The 14,552-nt window shown below is 42.2% G+C and overlaps 1 protein-coding gene across 1 annotated transcript in view; it reads left to right on the top strand.

Moving 5' to 3' along the window:
* The window catches only part of LOC106562885 (DENN domain-containing protein 1A), a 273,596-nt gene that overhangs the window by 254,200 nt on the left and 4,844 nt on the right, over positions 1-14,552 (top strand). Inside the window, exon 20 of the mRNA XM_082958057.1 lies at positions 6,943-7,013. The gene's annotated coding sequence lies outside the window, so the exon portion shown is untranslated. The remainder of the gene's footprint in view (positions 1-6,942; positions 7,014-14,552) is intronic.

The following is a 14,552-nucleotide window of genomic DNA, read 5'->3' as shown; positions in this document are numbered from 1 at the left end:
ATGGTGCTTATAAACAGATTCTAGACTGTATCGAAGGCTTGCTCAAAATCTGCTATAAACCTGGTTTCCCTATAATTGTCATAGTTCTCAATGATTTCTAGTAGTTGTCTAATGTCTCCACTATATCTTCCCTTTAAGAATCCCGTCTGACTGTGATGAAAAATGTCCGGTAGGACGTTTTTTTAATTCAAATGAGGAATATATTTTTCCAATATTCTTGTTTGTAATCTTCTGACTTCAACTGTATGTGTCCTATAAGGAGCTTTGGTGGCAAATCTGATGGCAGAATGGTAAGGCACATCTAGCCGCTCAAGAGCACCTTTACCTGCCGATCTATAAATTATGTCTCCATAATCTAGCATGGGTAGGATGGTCATCTGAATCAGGGTTAGTTTGGCAGCTGGAGTAAAAGAGGAGCGATTCCGATAAATCTAGACTTGGTTTGCTCTAACTTTAGCCTGCAGCTTTGATATGTGCTGAGAGAAGGACAGTGTACCGTCTAACCATACTCCCAAGTACTTGTATGAGGTGACCTCAAGCTCTAAACCCCCAGAGGTAGTAATCACACCAGTGGGGAGACCAGATTACCTTTGTTTTGGAGGTGTTCAGAGCAAGGTTAAGGGCAGAGAAAGCTTGCTTGACATTAAGAAAACTTTGTTGTAGAGTGTTTAACACACAATCCGGGGAGGGGCCAGCTGAGTATAAGCACGTATCATCTGCATATAAATGAATGAGAGAGCTTCCTACTGCCTGAGCTATGTTTTTGATGTACATTTAGAAGAGTGTGGGGTCTAGGATCGAGCCTTGGGGATAGGCAGTGGCTGAGACAGCAGATTTTCTGACTTTATACACTGCACTCTTTGAGAGAGGTAGTTAGCAAACCAGGCCAAAGACCCCTCAGAGACACCAATACTCCTTAGATGACCCACTAGAATGTAATGATCTACCGTATCAAAAGCTTTGGCCAAGACAATAAAAATAGCAGCATAACATTGCTTAGAATCAAGGGCAATGGTGACATCATTGAGGACATTTAAGGTGGCAGTGACACATCCACAACCTGAGCGGAAATCAGAGAATGCTATAGACATCAAGAGAGCCAATCAGTTGATTATTTACAAGTTTTTCCAACACTTTTGATAAACAGGGCAAAATAGAAATAGGCCTATAACAGAGGATGAGCTTCATCTCCCATTCAATAAAGGACGCACCGTTGCTGCCTTCCAAGCAATGGGAACCTCCCCAGAGAGGAGAGACAGGTTAAAAAGGTCAGAGATCGGCTTGGCGTTGATAGGGGCAGCAACCTTAAAGAAGAAAGCGTCTAAACCATCTGACCCAGATTTGGGGTCAAGTTTAAGGAGCTACATTAGCACCTCGGACTTAGTTACCGCCTGTAGGGAGAAACCTTGTAGTGGGACATGGGGAAAAAGAGGGATGAGCATCGAGGATAGTCGCGTTAGAAGGGATGGGAGATGAGGAAATGTTGGACGGGCAAGGAGGCATGGCTGAGTCAAATAGGAATCCTGACTTAATGAAGTGGTGATTAAAGAGCTCAGCCATGTGCTTCTTGTCAGTAACAACCACATCATCAACATTAAGGGACATGGGCAGTTGTGAGGAGGAGGGTTTATTCTCCAGGTCTTTAACCGTTTTGCAGAACTTCTTGGGGTTAGACCCACAGTGAGGAACTGCTCCTTAAAGTAACTAACTTTGGCCTTCCGGATAGCCTGAGTGCACTTATTTCTCATTTGCCTGAATGAGAGCCAGTCGGCCTGATTATGCGTGTGCCGAGCCTTTCGCCAAATGCAATTCTTTAGGTGGAGTAACTCTGCAAGATCACGGTCAAACCAGGGGTTGACAAATCAGGACAGATCGTTTCACTGAGCAGCCATTACGAACACAGGTTTTAAAACAGTGATCACTAAGGTCATTAAAAAAAACACCAGACTAATACCTATCAGGATTATTTGTGAGGATAACATCTAGGAGAGTAGTCTTTTCTGCATGTTTGGAGTCATACCTTGTGGGATTGGTAATAATCTGAGAAATATTTGGGGAGTCGCATTGCTTTAGAACTTGGTCAGGTGGTTTAAGCATGTCCCAGTTTAGGTCACCTTACACGACAAATTCAGGCTTAGTGTAAGGGGCCAGGAGAGAGCTGAGGGCAGGTAGGGTACAGGCCGGTGCTGATGGAGGATGATAACACCCAGCAACATTCAACAAAGAGATATTTTGAATGTGTAATGCTTAAAACCAGCAAGTCAAATTGTTTGGGGACAGACTTGGTGGAGACAACCGAGCACTGAAGGTGATCCTTGGTAAAGATTGCCACTCGCCCACATTTGGAAGATCTGTCTTGACGAAAAAGGTTATAACCATAAAGGTTAACATCAGTATTCAAAACACTCTTCCTTAACCACGTCTCAGTAATGACCAGCACATCTGGATTGGAGCTGTGAACCCACACTTTCAATTGATCTATTTTAGGTAATAAGGTTCTAGTGTTAACCTCTATGGGCTAGGTGGGACGCAAGCGTCCCACCCGTGGTGCACTCCATCAACAGCAGGTGCATTTCAAGAGCGGCAAATTTGAATCCAAATAAATGTCAAAATTCAAATTTTTCAAATATACAACTATGTTACACCATTTGAAAGATAAACATCTCCTTAATCTAACCACGTTTTACGATTTCAAAAAGGTTTTACGGCGAAAGCATAAATTTAGAGTATGTTAGGACAGTACATTTACAAGAGTTGTGTGTAATGTTGTGCCAATTCAAAGACAGGCGTCACCAAAACCATAAATCAGCTAAAATGATGCACTAACCTTTTACAATCTCCAACAGATGACACTCCTAGGACATTGTGTTAGACAATGCATGCATTTTTAGTTCTATCAAGTTCATATTTATATCCAAAAACAGCGTTTTACTGTGGCGTTGATGTTCAGGAAATCGTTTCCCTCCAATAACCGGCATTCAAGTCAGCACCACAAATTAAATAATTAAAATTAGAAAACATTGGTAAAATATTATATTGTCATTTAAAGAATTATAGATTTACATCTCTTGAACGCAATCAACTTGCCAGATTTAAAAATAACCTTACTGGGAAATCACACTTTGCAATAATCTGAGCACTGCGCCCAGAAAAATACGCGTTGCGATACAGACTAGCTGTCATGTTGGGGAGATCTAAAATCGAAAATACTATGTAAATAATCCATTACCTTTGATTCTCTTCATCAGATGTCACTTCCAGGTATCACAGGTCCATAACGAATGTAGTTTTGTTCAAAAAAGCTCATCATTTATGTCCAAAAATCTCCGTCTTGTTAGCACATGATCTAAGCCCGCCGGACTTCACTTCATGAACGAGGGGAAAAAATATATTTACGTTCATTCAAACATGTCAAACGTTGTATAGCATAAATCATTAGGGCCTTTTTTAACCAGAACATGAATAATATTCAAGGTGGACGAATGCATTCTCTTTTATAACGTATTGGAACGAGGGTACCCAACATGAACTCGCGCGCCAGGTGTCTAATGGGCCATCATCGTTCCATGGCTCTTGTTCAGTCAGATCTCCCTCCAGAAGACTCAAAACACTTTGTAAAGGCTGGTGACATCTAGTGGAAGCAATAGGAAGTGCCAAAATATTCCTCAGCCCCTGTGTTTTTCAATGGCATAGGTTTAAAGGTAATACAACACATCAGGTATCCACTTCCTGTCAGAAAATGTCTCAGGGTTTTGCCTGCCAAATGAGTTCTGTTATACTCACAGACACCATTCAAACAGTTTTAGAAACTTTAGGTTGTTTTCTATCCATATATAATAAGTATATGCATATTCTAGTTACTGGGTAGGATTAGTAACCAGATTAAATCGGGTACATTTTTTTATCCAGCCGTGCAAATACTGCCCCCTAGCCCCAACAGGTTAACGTGCAGAAAACCCAGGCTTTACGAGAGCAGAAATCAGTGAAGCAGATATAAGAGCACATGTCAGAATTGGGGCTAGCAACAGTACATGGGCTAGATATCATCAGCAGTAATACATATTTGAATGTGCATTAGATGGCAACAAGATCATATTGTACAGCAATTTCATCAGGTAACATGAATACAAAGCCTGGAATGAGTCGGTGTGTCCAATCTGCCCTATATTACGGCAAGAACCTCTAATATCTGTCCCAGTGAGCTAATATACACTGCTCAAAAAAATAAAGGGAACACTTAAACAACACAATGTAACTCCAAGTCAATCACACTTCTGTGAAATCAAACTGTCCACTTAGGAAGCAACACTGATTGACAATAAATTTCACATGCTGTTGTGCAAATGGAATAGACAACAGGTGGAAATTATAGGCAATTAGCAAGACACCCCCAATAAAGGAGTGGTTCGGCAGGTGGTGACCACAGACCACTTCTCAGTTCTTATGCTTCCTGGCTGATGTTTTGGTCACTTTTGAATGCTGGCGGTGCTTTCACTTTAGTGGTAGCATGAGGCGGAGTCTACAACCCACACAAGTGGCTCAGGTAGTGCAGCTCATCCAGGATGGCACATCAATGCGAGCTGTGGCAAGAAGGTTTGCTGTGTCTGTCAGCGTAGTGTCCAGAGGATGGAGGCGCTACCAGGAGACAGGCCAGTACATCAGGAGACGTGGAGGAGGCCGTAGGAGGGCAACAACCCAGCAGCAGGACCACTACCTCCGCCTTTGTGCAAGGAGGAGCAGGAGGAGCACTGCCAGAGCCCTGCAAAATGACCTCCAGCAGGCCACAAATGTGCATGTGTCTGCTCAAACGGTCAGAAACAGACTCCATGAGGGTGGTATGAGGGCCCGACGTCCACAGGTGGGGGTTGTGCTTACAGCCCAACACCGTGCAGGACGTTTGGCATTTGCCAGAGAACACCAAGATTGGCAAATTCGCCACTGGCGCCCTGTGCTCTTCACAGATGAAGCAGGTTCACACTGAGCACATGTGACAGACGTGACAGAGTCTGGAGACGCCGTGGAGAAGGTTCTGGTGCCTGCATCATCCTCCAGCATGACCGGTTTGGCGGTGGGTCAGTCATGGTGTGGGGTGGCATTTCTTTGGGGGGCCATGTGCTCGCCAGAGGTAGCCTGACTGCCATTAGGTACCGAGATGAGATCCTCAGACCCCTTGTGAGACCATATGCTGGTGCGGTTGGCCCTGGGTTCCTCCTAATGCAAGACAATGCTGGACCTCATGTGGCTAGAGTGTGTCAGCAGTTCCTGCAAGAGGAAGGCATTGATGCTATGGCCCGCCCGTTCCCCAGACCTGAATCCAATTGAGCACATCTGGGACATCATGTCTCGCTCCATCCACTAACGCCACGTTGCACCACAGACTGTCCAGGAGTTGGCGGATGCTTTAGTCCAGGTCTGGGAGGAGATCCCTCAGGAGACCATCCGCCACCTCATCAGGAGCATGCCCAGGCATTGTAGGGAGCTCATACAGGCACGTGGAGGCCACACACACTACTGAGCCTCATTTTGACTTGTTTTAAGGACATTACATCAAAGTTGGATCAACCTGTAGTGTGGTTTTCCACTTTAATTTTGAGTGTGACTCCAAATCCAGACCTCCATGGGTTGATAAATTGGATTTCCATTGATTATTTTTGTGTGATTTTGTTGTCAGCACATTGAACTATGTAAAGAAAAAAGTATTTAATAAGATTATTTCATTCATTCAGATCTAGGATGTGTTATTTTAGTGTTCCCTTTATTTTTTTGAGCAGTATATATCTTTTTGTCTGAGGCACTAGAATGTTGTCTATCAATACATATTTTATTTTTTTAAACATTTATTTAACTAGTCAAGTCAGTTTAGAAAAAATTGTTATTGTCTCTTATTTACATTGACGGCCTACCCCGGCCGATGCTGGGCCAATTATGCGCCGCCCTATAGGACTCCCAATCACGGCCGGTTGTGATACAGGGTCTGTAGTGACGCCTCTAGCACTGAGATGCAGTGCCTTAGACCGCTGCGCCACTCAGGAGCCCCTACATGCTTCTATATAGGAGGGATGTGAAGTATTGATTAGAAAGACACATTCAGAATGTTGTTTAATACGCCAAAATGTAAGTCTTAGAGCTTCCACAGTGAAGCACATCATATTAACCAATCAGTTGTGGTGGTGTGTATTCACTCCACAATAGTGTTCACTCCTAGTTCTAAGGACCTTTAAGAAAAGAGACATCATTTGTGGTGCAATGACAAACAAGCTAGCTCCCCCTAATACACACACACACACACACCAACTCCCCTCCATGACTCTCCATGCTCAGGATTAATTAAGCAAGCCTTTCACTTTTCACACCCCACCCTTCCTGTCCTGCCGTTTTCCTCTCCTCACTCCCTTCCTCGCTATTCTTCCCCAGACTCTTAATAGGGCCAGCTGATGGCCACACACCCACCCACCCACCCACCTACCTCCCTTTAATTACCCCTGTACTTCTCCCCCTACCTACCTCCTCCCACTGAGTTTGACCCCCCTGGGTATGGGCAGCTAGAAATATCAGATGACCTTTTACCTCTGACCCTTCACTCAAGCCCATGAACTCCGCTGACCCCAACTGGTCTCAGGTGGTAGCTCTAGGGTCGTGCTGTCATGACACGTCCTCCCCCACCAAAGTTTCAGTGTTTACGGTTCACTACGTTTTTGTGGAATGTCTTTGGTGTTAGATCACTATATTCTGAGTGTGAATTACTTTTTATCTGTCTCTCAACTGATATTGACATACGGGCCAATTTTATGCATGTGAATTGGCATATGAACGTGCATATGGACCAACATATGTGCACAAGGTTTTTGTGCCTGTTTGTGTAACTTGCCTCAGGCTGGATGAGAATAGGTTGTTTGATTTTTTTTGTTGTGTTTGTGACATTTATTTTGGATATTCCCACAGGCCCATCCATCCAGGCTACTGGTGGCGAAGAGACCTCGCAGCAACGTGGGCCTGGAGAGCAGCCCTGAACAGTAAGACCACCTAGCTACATAATACACACACTGAAAACAGTAATCATCATCATCACTGAGTTCAACATAAGCTACAGTCTCACCAACTCCTATACTAGAGCTCTCCAACTATAACACACTGTTTTAGTTTGCATTAGGACAGGGTTCCCCGACTCCATTACTGGATATATACTGGGTGTGCAGGCTTTTCCTCAAACCCCTGCAGTAATCTAAAATATATACATTACCAGTCAAAAGTTTGGACACACCTACTCATTCCTGGGTTTTTCTTCGTTTTTACTATTTTCTACATTGTCGAATAATAGTAAAGACATCAAAACTATGAAATAACACATAGAATCACGTAGTAACCAAAAAATCTAAATATATTTTATATTTGAGATTCTTCAAAGTAGCCACATTTTGCGTTGATGACAGCTTTGCACACTCTTGGCATTCTCTCAACAAGCTTCATGAGTTAGACACCTGGAATGCATTTCAATTAAAAGGTGTGCCTTGTTAAAAGTTAATTTGTGGAATTTCTTTCCTTCTTAATGTGTTTGATACAATCTGTTGTGTTGTGACAAGGTAGGGGTGGTATTCAGAAGATAGCCCTATTTGGTAAAAGACCAAGTCCATATTATGGGAAGAACAGCTCGAACAAGCAAGGAGAAACGACAGTCTATCATTACTTCAAGACATGATGCTCAGTCAATCCCGAAAATGTCAAGAACTTTGAAAGTTTCTTCAAGTGCAGTCGCAAAAACCATCAAGCGCTATGATGAAACTGGCTCTCATGAGGACCGCCACAGGAAAGGAAGACCCAGAGTTACTTCTGCTGCAGAGGATAAGTTCATTAAAGTTACCAGATTGAGAAATTGTAGCACACTGCATAAATCAGGCCTTCATGGTCGAATTGCTGCAAAGAAACCCCCAATAATAAGAGACTTGCTTGGGCCAAGAAACACGAACTACCGACATTAGACCGGTGGAAATCGGTCCTTTGGTCTGATGAGTCCTAATTTACAATTTTTGATTCCTACCGCCGGGTCTTTGTGAGACGCAGAGTAGGTGAACAGACGATATCCGCATGTGTAGTTCCCACCGTGAAGCATGCAGGAGGAGGTGTGATGGTGTGGGGGTGCTTTGCTGGTGACACTGTGATTTATTTAGAATTCAAGGCACACTTAACCAGCATGTCTACCACGGCATTCTGCATTCGTACGCCATCCCATCTGGTTTGCGCTTAGTGGGACTATCATTTGTTTTTCCACAAGGACAATGACCCAACACACCTCCAGGCTGTGTAAGGGCTATTTGACCAAGGAGAGTGGTGGAGTGCTGCATCAGATGACCTGGCCTCCACAATCACGCAACGTCAACCCGATTTGAGATGGTTTGGGATGGCAGAGTTAAGGAAAAGCACCCAACAGGTGCTCAGCATATGTGGGAACTCCATCAAGAATGTTGGAAAAGCATTCTTAGGTGATGCTGGTTGAGAGAATGCCAAGAGTGTGCAAAGCTGTCATTAAGGCAAAATGTGGCTACTTCTCAAATATAAAATATATATTTTGATTTGTTCCACAGCGTCTCATTCATTCAGTTTTAACAGTAGGAGACTCAAACCACTTTGTAAAGACTGGGGACATCTAGTGGAAGCAATAGGAAGTGCTCAATGAACCATAGCTCACGGTGTGATTAATAGGCAACGTGATGAAGTTGAGTTCGCAATTCAGAATTCCACTTCCTGTTTCCATCTGTCTCGGGGTTTTGACTGCCATATGAGTTCTGTTATACTCAGACACCATTCAAACAGTTTTAGAAACTTTAGGGTGTTTTCTATCCACAAGTATTAATTATATGCATATCCTAGCTTCTGAGTTTGAGTAGTAGGCCGTTTAAAATGGGCACGAATTTTTTTCAAAATGCGCTGTGGCGCCCCCTATCCTAGGCGACCGTCAAGAGGTTAATCTAGTATATGTAATGGCTTCGGTAGTCGGGTAGGAGGAATGAGGCGCAGGAAGCAGCGAACACAGGGAGTGGTGTTTTTAATAACACTGGATAAACAAAAGTTCCCAACCACAGGGAATAAATACAAAATAGACGACCAGGTAAAGCCGATGAACAACACGTCGTCAATGAACAAAATTTATCCCGCACAAACAACGGACGGGCCAGCTAAACTAAATACCCCCTCTAATTGGCCACAGGTGCCCAAAACCAAAAAAAAGGGAAAACCAAAAAGGGGATCGGTAGTAGCTAATAGGCCGGTGACGACGACCGCCGAGCGCCACCCGAGCAGGAGGGGGCGCCACCGTCGGTGGGAATCGTGACAGTATACCGATATGTTTGTGATGTAACAGGGAGAAAGGGTCAATCAAATATTCATTGAGATTTAAGGCTGTGCTTGGCCACTAGATTAGTGGTGCTGCAACAATGTTTGTGTGTTATTGAAAAGATGTGGGAATTGTATCATATGTACAGTATATGATGAGAAAGGTTTTGTTGCTGTGGTCCGTGCTTGATCGAAGACCGCTAGACTCTACATAGTCAGGCAGACTCTGGGATTTATTTTTGACTGGTGCTAAGGCGGCACAAGTGTGAAACGTTGGTTGGCAATTTCGTCATGTAAAAACTAGGGCTCTGTCATTTTCCACCCCTTGCACCGGGTTTGCCAATTTACCGTCCTAACATCAGCTCGCTTGCATTGAGGTGAGAGAGGTGGCAATATTTGAGGTGTGTCCATAGCCCTTTACACACGTACCCGTATGCGAGATGAAAATAGCAGATTTGGGCATTAATAAATTACCTCAGAGCTCAGGCTCTGCTTTTTACAGCACTGTATGGGTTTTGACTGACAGACGTACTGAACTTGAGCACTGCACTGAACAAGAAATTGCCCCATCCCTCCCGCTAATTAGGCAACTTTTTCAAATGTTGTGTTGTCTGAGTGAGGGAAATGCTGTAAATTAAGAGGACTCAATGTATTTTGAAAGATGACGTTGAGGATTATAATAAATACCACTTTGATGTCATGCAAGCAAGCCAAACACCTGTCCAAATGTGAACTTCACATTTCCATATCATAAAACAAATTCATATACAGTGTCAATGTTTATGATCACTGGTTGATGTACAGTTACAAGATTACATGGTGTCATACCCTGGTTTGTTCTGAACAGAATGAGCCTATGTTTGTCTATTGTGAAGAACATTTGCAGTGGAACACGCACCTGAATGTACTCCTTTTCACGCAGACTAAAATTACGATCTGTTTCTTTGAATTGCCTTGTGAATACCTAACACTGTATGATCATATTTTATAACTTAGTTAGTCATGTTGGCAATAGAACAAGCGTTCAAATGATGCCCACCTGACCTGTTTTGGATTGCGTTAACAACAACAGTAATTGTGTGATGGCGGGAATGCAGGGTTTTATCCAGAGCGACTCTTCTGAGTCATAAAAGTCCATTAAAATGACTTAGGAACTGTATACACTTTGGAGAGGTGAACTTTTGGGTCCTAAAATTTGGTCTAATAATTTTCTGTTCCCTTTCAATTGCTACCATGCTTATGCATATGCTTTTCATGTTTCATCTATAAGAAACATTCAAATTTAGCCCTATCCATATTGGCCAATTCCCATGAGTGTAAAGGGTTAAAAACTAGCGCAAAAGTGAACATTTCATTCAGCGCAAATAGGGTGATTTAAGACTCACCAAAGCAGGTCGTAGCGGTAACGCTGTTGGTTATGGCATGAATTTTGACAGTGAAAGGGCAGTCTATCCAACCATGATGCACAGTGCCCATATGCACATGGAACAAGGGAAACTAATGTTTTTTCCGATTTAGTTTCATTTGATTAAAAACCAAGCATAGCCTCCCCTCTCCATAATGAAGGCTGTTTTTTTGACCTGCCCTATGCATTTGCCAAGTAGCCAAGACACATTTTTACTTATCTATTTTTCTTCTTAACTTCTTAAAGCATTGTTGGCTAAGGGCTTGTAAGTAAGCATTTCACTGTAAAGTCTACACCTGTTGATCTGATTTAAAGGGTTTAGCTCGTGGGATCGCTTTTACATAAATCTTTATTAAAAGATCAAATTTGGAAGCAGCAAAACAGTGAGCAGAGCCCCTTTGTATCTATGTATTGAACATTATTTTAGCCAGCTCCTGTTACTTAGGGCTAGGGGGCAGTATTTTCACGGCCGGATGAAAAACGTACCCAATTTAAACAGGTTACTACTCTGTCCCAGAAACTAGAATATGCATATTATTAGTAGATTTAGATAGAAAACACTCGGAAGTTTCTAAAACTGTTTGAATGGTGTCTGTGAGTATAACAGAACTCATATGGCAGGCAAAAACCTGAGAAAAATCCAAGCAGGAAGTGGGAAGTCTGGTGCTTGTAGTCCTTTCAAGTGATTGCCTTGACTGTATACAGTGACTAAGGGTTCATTTTGCACTTCCTAAAGCTTCCACTAGATGTCAACAGTCTTTAGAACGGTGTTTGAAGATTCTATGGTGAATTTGAAGGGAATACCAGCTGTGGTAAACTGGTGTCCCATTATAAGGCATGGGCTCAAGTCACGGGCAATGACTTGGGTTCATATTCACTCCTAAAGAGAACAGATAGGTCCGGTTGGAATTTTATTCAAGGTATATGATAAAAACAACCTAAAGATTGATTCTATACATCGTTTGACATGTTTCTACAAACTGTAGTATAACTTTTTTTACTTTTCGTCTGGACTAAGTAAGCACCCGCGTAGTGGATTTGGATAGTGAACCTAACGCACGAACAAAATGGATTATTTGGAAATAAATATGAACTTTATCGAACATTTATTGTGGAGCTGGGAATCCTGGAAGTGCCTTCTGATGAAGATAATCAAAGGTAAGTGAATATTTATAATGTAATTTCTTAGTGTTATTGACTCCAAGATGGCAGGTTTCTGTTTGCTAGTTGTTAGTGTCATCTGGGCTGTACTCAGATTATTGCAAATTGTGCTTTCGCCGTGAACCTTTTTTGAAATCGGACAAAGTGATTACATTTAGAAGTGTATCTATAATTCTGTGCATAACACTTCTATATTGATCAATGTTTACGATGAGAATTTACGTACTATGTGTGCTCATTGTGCTGATTCACCGGGAGGTTTGGAGGGAAAACATTTCTCAACATCACGCGCCAATGTAAAATGCTGTTTTTGGATATAAATATTAACATTATCGAGCAAAACATACATGTATTGTGTAACATAATGTCCTAGGAGTGTCATCTGATGAAGATCGTCAAAGGTTAGTGCTTCATTTAGCTGTGTTTTGGGTTTTTGTGATGCATCTAGTTGCTTGGAAAATGGCTGTGTGATGTTTCTTGTGAAGTTTATGTCCTAACATAATCTAATTTTATGCTTTCGCCATAAAGCCTTTTTGAAATCGGACAATGTGGTTAGATTAACGGGAAGTTTATCTTTAAAATGATGTAAAATAGTTGATTGTTTGAGAAAATGGAATTATGAGATTTTAGCTGTTTTAAATTTGGTGCTCTGATTTTCCACTGGCTGTTGTCAAAATCAATCCCGTTGATTGGGTCTCTCTGTTCACAACATTGATATCAACAAACCGCTTGCCCACACGACGCCATACATGTGGTCTGCAGTTATGAGGCTGGTTGTACGTACTGCCAAATTCTCTAAAACAACATTGGAGGCGGCTTAAGGTAGAGAAATTAACATAAAATTATCTGTCAACAGCTCTGGTGGACATTCCTGCAGTCCGCATGCCAATTGCACACTCCCTCAGCTTGAGACATCTGTGGCATTGTTTTGTGTGACAAAACTGCACATTTTAGTGGCCTTTTATTGTCCCCTGCACAAGTTTCACTTGTGTAATGATCATGCTGTTTAATCAGATTCTTGATATGCTACACCTATCTGCCAAGATAATCCATCCACTTAAGGTGAAATTTTCACTAACAGGGATGTATGTAAACAAATTTGCACACAATTTGAGAGAAATAAGCTTTTTGTGCATATGGAATATTTCTCTGATCTTTTATTTCAGAGCATGAAACATTGGACCTACACTTTACATGTTGTGTTTATATTTTTGTTCAGCGTACATTTTCCCAGGAGTGTAGGCAGTCGTAATGTAAGTAACCTAATTTATGTTCCTCTAACTCCCCTGAATGTCTCTTTCAATCCTACACTGAGGCGGTTTGTCCTAGTATGAAGCCCACTGTGTGCAATTCACCCTCCACTATCAGCTCAAACATAAACATCACTGTCATGTCTACATATAATATAAATAATAATATATGCTGTTTAGCAGATGCTTTTATCCAAGCGACTTAGTCATGCGTACATACATGTTACGTGTGTACCTCTCATAAGCCTCCCAGTAAGGCAATAAAAACAATCAAGCAGCCCAGAAAAGCGCTAAAAATAGCCCACATTAACATACAGAGTATACCAAACATTAGAAACACCTTCCTAATATTGACTTGCATACAAGAGGTTGATTTGCATATAAGAGATCATACAAGAGATGTTGTAGTGATTCCTAGTTGAAGACGTAACAAATATTTGCTGGTCAGCGGTGTGTACACAACATGGTGCCGACAGAGAGGACTGCCGTGCTTCTAGCTCTTAGGAAACTTTGCAATATTTTATTTTTTAATGTGTTATTTCTTACATTCTTAGCACAGACATTTTTTGGTGTTATTACATACAGCCGGGAAGAACTATTGGATATCAGAGTGGCGGTAACTCACCAGCATTACAACCAGGAAAATGACTTTCCCGAATCAGATCCTTTGTTCGTACCCCCCAGGGCAATTGAACTGATTCCAGAGGCTGAACCAAAACAACGCTGGTGAAGGAGAGGTACTCAGAGTATTCTTCTAGTCCGACTAGGAGGCGCGCACACCATCCACCGCTTCGAAGTATATTACTCGCTAATATTAATGTTTAGTCTCTGGATAATAAAGTTGACGAGCTCAGGGCAAGGATTTCTGTCCAGAAAGACATCAGGGATTGTAAAATAAATCGTTTGAGGACAAGAATACAAAATGTTATCCACACATTGACTGTAGAATTCGCGCTGCTAAAACACTCGACCACTGCTACTCCAACTTCAGGGATGCCTACAAGGCCCTCCCCCACCCTCCTTTCGGTAAATCTGATTACGACTCCATTTTTCTCCTCCCATCCTAGGGGCAGAAACTCAAACAGGAAGTACCTGTGCTAAGGACTATTCAACGCTGGTCTGACAAATCAGAATCCATTCTTCAAGATTGTTTTGATCACACGGACTGGGATATGTTCCGGGTAGCCTCTGAGAATAATATCAATGCATATACTGATACGGTGACTGAGTTTATCGGGAAGTGTATAGGATATGTTGTACCCACTGTGACTATTAAAACCTACCCAAACCAGAAACCAAGGATAGATGGAAGCATTCGCACAAAACTGAAAGCGCGAACCATCGCATTTAACTATTGCAAGGTGACTGGGAAAATGGCCAAATACAAACAGTGTAAGTATTCCCTCCGT

The sequence above is a fragment of the Salmo salar genome, chromosome 11, assembly GCF_965601325.2.
Source record: "Salmo salar chromosome 11, fSalSal1, whole genome shotgun sequence".
Lineage (NCBI taxonomy): Eukaryota > Metazoa > Chordata > Actinopteri > Salmoniformes > Salmonidae > Salmo > Salmo salar.
The sequence above is the reverse complement of the archived record's forward strand: the minus strand, read 5'-3'. Positions and strand labels throughout refer to the sequence as shown.